This window comes from Platalea leucorodia (assembly GCF_965183815.1).
Source record: "Platalea leucorodia genome assembly, chromosome: 5".
NCBI classification, from domain to species: domain Eukaryota; kingdom Metazoa; phylum Chordata; class Aves; order Pelecaniformes; family Threskiornithidae; genus Platalea; species Platalea leucorodia.
In genome coordinates this window covers 72,379,686-72,386,542 of record NC_138827.1, presented here as the reverse complement: position 1 = coordinate 72,386,542, position 6,857 = coordinate 72,379,686, and positions in this window count along the sequence as shown.

Below are 6,857 nucleotides of genomic sequence, written 5' to 3'. Positions count from 1 at the left end.
TCGGGGGTCCGTGGGACCGCGCCGCGGCTCGCCGCGTCCCGCTGCAGCGCCGGGCCTGGGCGAGGTGTCCACGGTCACGTGGAAAGCGTGGAGCCCGGCAGGGATGGCGGCTGCAGCTCACCCTTGTCTCGGAGCCTGTCCCAAGGAAGCGGCTGTACGTTAGAAGTAGGGCTGCTCAATTATTTTTAGCTCCAAATGCACTGTAGGAGAGGACGAGGGCTCAGCAGCGGTTTATCCAATCACTTTGCCACCAGCTTAGCATTACCAATGGTGGCACCGGATACGTGGGTAATATCCAGGCAGACTTGACCCCTTTTTCCCTTAATTGCTGTGTTTACTCTTCTCCATTAGATTAGTTGCATCTTCGCTGCAGTCTTTTAAAAATACTTTTTAACTGCCAGCATCCTTTTAACCTGATTCATACGTTAGAAAAGTGAACACATGCATGAAATAGGCCTTAGTTCATGTGTTTGGATTATTTAGATGGAAGGTAAACACGCTTTAGTGCTTGCAAGACATGAAGGAATCAATAAATCCTCTCTCTGTCTCTATTGCAAATGTCAGTTCTGGGCTACCAGAACTTACCCAAATCCTTTTCAATACCACTCTGCAAGTTGCATGGTGCAACTGAACACCATTGCTATGATACAAATGGTGTCAGAACAAATTACGTACCGTTCTCTCTTCAGCTTTGTTGTGCTTGGGTTTGGTTTTTTCGTTCCTCCTTTCTCCTTTGCTGTTTCTGATTGAAGCCTCCTTCACTTAAAAAGCCCCAGCTTCCCCTTTGAAGAGCTCCATCCTTGTGGCTGACAATTTTAACAAACCTGAAAAGCAAGACTATGTGCACAGGCCCTTCTTAAGGATGCCTGGACACTGGTCTACCTAAAGCCTTGAAGGTTAAAGATCTTGTCAGAGTCAAGAGCTTTTTATGAGAAATCAGACTGGCAAAAGAGAACAGGACGAATGTGTTTCTGGTGATGAGGTTGTTATGAAGTTAGCTCTTCCATTCTGGATTAATTAAATTTCTTTGAAGGACATTATGCTTGCTCACAGGTACTGTAAAGACTAGTAATATGGCCTGCAGGATAGCAGGATGGGTCAACCAAAACTGGCTACAAGAGGCTGTGCCCAGTCTTGAGAATTATCCTGGGCTACCCTTGAAAGCAGCTATGTCAACAGAAGGCACCAGAAGCCTGGCAGATCACCATCAGTCCTGTTGTATCCCTTTCTTAAAGTGAGCAATTTACTTAAGTCACCTTATACACATAAGGCCACTTCCCAGTCCTTTTCTTGTAGCCACTACAGGCCATGCTGGTGTAATGTGGCAAAGCATCATAATCCCAGATAACCCGCTTAATTAGTGAAATATCCAGGAGAGAGTGCTCTCATCACCAGGAAGGGCTGGGAGGCAAAGTATGGGCTGCATGCCTCTGGCATTGGAGGTGAGGGGATCCTGTAATTCTCTCAGTGATTCCATGTATATATTGAAAAAGAGAACCTGAGCTTCACAGTGCTCCACAGGTAAATGCCCAGGAGGCAGAAAAACAGCACCCTGGCATGTCTGGAGAAATAAATGGAACTGGTCTGCTGCTTTGGTGGCAGCCCAGGACAGTGCATGGTTATCCTAAAGCAGGTTAGTCTACACAGCGTTTATTTCGCTTCTTTGCCGCCATTTTCAGTCAAGAGCAGAAGATGCAATCCTCTTTGCAGTTCTTCCTGCTGTGACAGCACCCACTGCCAGCGCCAGTACAGTTGCTCAGCAGGCTTTTATCCCTTGAACAGTTTACCCTCCCCAGAAATACTGGGGTTGTTTGGAAGCAGTGTGCCATACAGACAATTTTAAGGCATAAAATATTCTGAACACATTCTAATTCCTGTTAGTCTTTTGAAGAGGCCAAAAATGAAAGGTATTGATTTATATTTATTTGCGTGATGCATATTATGGAGCCAAGTCACGACTTTGAATGCAGAAGATATCTGTGGCAATTATAGTACTTCCCACATTATTGTCACACTGCAAAAATGGCACTGCTCCACACAGTTGTTATGAGAATATAAAGCAAAGCCTTTATGTATACTGCTCATCAGCAGTTGTGTTGCTTTACATGCATTAGATGGGAAAGTTGAACATGTAAAGTCATGTACTCAGACCTAATCAAACACCATGTACTTCATACATTAATTTGTTTAAACTGTAACAAATGTGTTACAACAGGATCTTACTCCTACACCTTATGGAAATAATGGAAAGAACTAAAGCAGGATTATGAATTACTTGAAAATAGTTTTGAAACTTTTTTTTAATTACACAAAAAAACCCAGAACAAAACCTCAGCCCCCAATAGCTTGGATCCAGATCCCTCCAGACTCTCCTTCTAATTCACACCTCCCAAGATCTGGGTTTTGTTTCAGCTGTCATGCTTCTTAGTGCCTTCAGACTTTGCCAAACGCTGTCCAGGCCAACTTTGAACAACACATTTCATATGGCTTCATGTGGAACCTTTCGGCTGGGGTTTCTTCACATCCACAATGCCCTTACTCTGGCCGTAACACCTAATGTAATGGTGCAGTGATCCAAAAAAATAGGAATGAAACTCACTGTCGGCACAGAGGCTGTGAGCTTTCTACCAGTATCACTTGAACCAGCCTTTTAGTGACTTCAGTCACGTTTGTAACTCCAAACTCACTGGAGTCACACATGATCCCACATACGCAGGAGCCATCTCTGTGTCTTCAGCTCCTCTCTACCTAATATTTCAATCAACTCCTTGGCCCGCACGGGCTGAGCAGATATTGGTATGCTCACATACCGTGCTGAAGTGCCACCCTTGGGAGGTGATGAGCACTCCCACGGGCTTGGGGGCACTCAGCACCTAACCAGAGGCCTTCCAAAATGTACTGCTTTGTAGTCGTTGTTGGGAGATTAAATCTAGGTATTGCAGACATCCCCTTACATGCAAGGTGTTGGCTCTTTCTTAAAATACGGTGCGTAGTAAAAGCCGCAGATGCAAACACATCAATCCAAACGTTAGAAGCATATCAAGAGTGCCCTCAAAGGCAGACTGATAAAACACACAGAGCTGCATGAACACATTTGCAACCTGCTGAAAACAGGGTTGTAAACAAGTCAGAGAAGTGGTCAAAATAGTAATGCAGAATTAAAAGCAGAGAAACAACGGTCAAAGAGGTTTAACTAAGTTCACAGGCCCAAATCCCACTGTACGGCTATCAAAACAACTAATACTTGGAGAGTTTTGTTGTACTAAGGACTGAAAGTTTCTAAGTAGAACTGCTCACTGCTCATAGTAATATATATATATGAAAAATATACTGTTAAAAGTAATAGTAATAGCAAACCTTATAGAAAATGACTGTGCTCCAAGTAGCTTCAAATATATCCTTGTCTTATTCCAAAATTAAATGAATGCAAAGCAGCACACATAAAAGAGCAATATACTGCCTGAAATTGTTTTACCTACGGTTGTTGCAAGTAATATTGAAGGTTGAAAGATTAAAGATTCTGGGAGTCTAATCTAAACATTAGATTATGCCCCAGGATATTTCACTGCATTTCTCATCTCTCCCCTGCAGAGTGAGTTTGTTTTGCTTGTTTATGTGGGTGTTCAACAACAACAGGAGAAAAAGCCATTTAAAAAAATAGGACAAATATAATCGAATTTGCTTCACACAAAACCTGTAAGATCCTAGTTAATATTCCAGGATATCTGGGGGGATTTGAGGAGGCAAGCAGATTGAAATAAGGTATTAAGATTAAAACAATAAAAAACAACAGATGGGACCTTGGACATAAATCAAACTACATACGATAAGCAAAAGCAAAATGCGCTCTTGCCGTATTTTATGAAGTACAATCTTTAAGAAAAGTTATCATATAAATAACATCCTGGGGCTTCAATGCCTCACTGGCATTAAGATAACACATTTTTGACGAACCTACCCTGTTTCTCAATACAACTCTTAACTGCAGGCTTGAGAGCAGTTTCCACTGCGTGTTCATGGCACGCATCATTACCTGGGAGAAGTATGAGGTTAATTTCTTTAGAAACCAGTGCTAAGTTCACCTACATGCTACATGTTTTTCCACGCATACAGATCAATTTTCTGAACACATGCTAAAAGACAGCAGCAACACCAAGCAATAACCTCGTTGTGAGTGTCCAGTTGCTGAAGGAAGGGGGCAGTTGGAGTGAAACTTGGTTCACCAACATGAGCTCTTGCCAGCTGAGAGGGACTGCAGCTGTTCTTGGGTTCTGCTGAGGGAGGAGACTGAGCAGCAGGAAGGGCAGGTTGTCCACCACATTTCTGAATCTTTGCTTTTGGTAACATTGAGAGAAGCAGCCTAGTTCGTTTAAACAAGACACAATTTAATCTCCCTCCCTGCAAGAAAGATGCCGAATGATAATTTGCACATAATTCCTCCCCTCCAACAATAAAACTTTCCTTCCTTTTAGGAAGCAAGTAATTTTTCTTTAAAATTATCTTCCAAAACCTTAATATTTTTAGCACATATTTACAGAGCTTGCAAATATAATACAGAGATTTGTCTGTATTTGTGTTGTGTATAGAGATGTAACGTGTTTCTGTATTTCTAGTCTCAGGGCAAAAGAATGTGTATGAACTGTAGAAGGAAACCCGTGATTTATGAACATTAAACACTGATTGCACCTACAAGCCACCAGCACAAATTCTGTACTGTGAGTATAATGGAACTATATACTGTAAAGTATTTGTTTCAATTGTTGACATTATTAATTAATTTGATAAATGACAGTATTTCAATAATGTAGATTTTACGGCCATATTGTAGGATGAGAAACATCCTGTATATGTGATGAATAGGCATATAACTATAGACATTCTTCACTTAAGAGAGCAGAGAAGAGAGATCGCTCCTTCTGATTCAGGCCTACAATCTTGTTTTGCTTCTGTTTGTTTTTATAACATTTAAAAAAGCTAAAGAGATTGTGAAAAGCATGTTAGCATGGCTTATTCATGCACTGAGAGGCCGTGACAAAATGATTTTGCTTCTCCCTCCACATTCATATACTAGCCCTGTGGTTAAACTGATTAACTTTAGCAGTGTGTGTGATGGAGAGGGAGCATAGGATTCTCTGATTTGGAAAAACATCTACTTAAAAATAATGAATCAAGCCATGTTCTGAATCCTCCTTGCATTCAGCCATGGGGTGCAGGGGAGCTTTTAACTAGTTTGATTACATCTCAACCAGACATCAGTTTGTCTCAGTTGTGCCATCCTGTCCTCATGCCTTGCACCTCACATTCAGCCTGACTTTGCCTCCAGGAGAACCAGAGAGCCATCACCGAGAGAGAGGATGTGATCTTTGAGAAGATGAAAAAAGCAAAGCTGGGCAAAGCCCCAGGCCCCACTGCTGTTAGCAGCCAAGGCCTCATCCAGTGCTCAGCCAGGGTGTCAGGCTCACTCTGCTCAGCAGGAGCATGCAGACATCTCCAGCAGTCGTGGTTGGCATGGCTAGGCTGATGCTTCACAGTGGAGAGCCTGCAGGTTGTCTCTTATCCTTGGAGCAGAGGCCAGTAAATCCTTGGACTAGGTCTACTTGGGGTCTTTCCAAAGAAGCCTCAACAGCCTGCCCAAAGCAGCAGGTTTGTGCAGTGATGGTGGAAGGAAGGTGTTGCGGACACCTGACCCTCACATGTTGCCTGGCTTCCCTGAACATGCTTGCAACCTGCCTGGCAGCTCACAGAAACCCTTTTGCTGCAGGAGAAACCACAGCATGACAGCCACCCTGAACTGCATGCTGGGCTATGCCCTTCTCCCCCAACAAGAGGGACAACTGCCTAAGCACGCTTGCCTCATGGCTCCATGCTGAGGAAAAACTCAATGCGCAAGAGTGGCTGCTCAGCGCTGCCATACACCGGCACGGAGCCAGAGGTTTCCCAGCTGGCATCCCACCAGGGACAGATCATGAACGAACCTGCCCTTCCTCCTGCTTCCCTCCCTCCCCTAGCAGAGTTCAGTTCCTCTGCCTGCCTCCTGCACCTCAACCCAGAATAGGGGAAGGCTTCCCAAGTCTGCAGCTTGTTGGCCACTGCTGGTTTGCAACAGGAGAACCTGTGAGTTCCTCCTGTGGCTGGCTGCTATGCTAGGATTAACACAGTGCCCAAATCAAGCCTTTTTGATACTGCTCCTTGCTTCTGTTTGGCTGCAAATACCTCACGTTTCACTTACAGTCTCAGTTCATGGCTTATGTAAGCAGATGGGAACTTCTGCTTGCCTGTGCCTTAAAAGCACATTTCTGTCCCTCATGATCACAGGGTAAAGCTCAAACACATGATTTACTTGCATTCTGGTTTTCCAGAAGCAAACGATAAATAAAATTAGCCTGCTTAATAGTGATTTTAAGTCAGCTGTTTCTGAGGCTTGATTCGGAATTTTTAATGGTCCTGCAAGAAAATTCTTGGCATGGCAACAGAAATGCAGGTTCCCAATAACTACTTTCCACCTCAGCAGAGATCCAGCAAGGCCTCCCTCCTGCAGCAGATTCCCTGGCCACCCATACACACCGTGGCTGCACCAGTAAAACTGACGTGTGCAGCAGCATCACTTACCTCATAGGCTAGAGTCAGACCTACAACTTGCTACCATGATTTGTGTCAGATCTGATTTTTTATCTAATCTGGAGACCTGGAGGTGCTAGAAGTTACTCTTTACAACATATCTGCAGGGCTCCATTATTACCTTTCCAATAAGAGGAAAGAGGGAGGGGGAGAAAGAGGGAGAACGGAAGAGAGAGAGAGAGAAAACAGGCATAATTTCAATATTATGGCAGACTGGTAAAATACCAGTCACTGCAAAA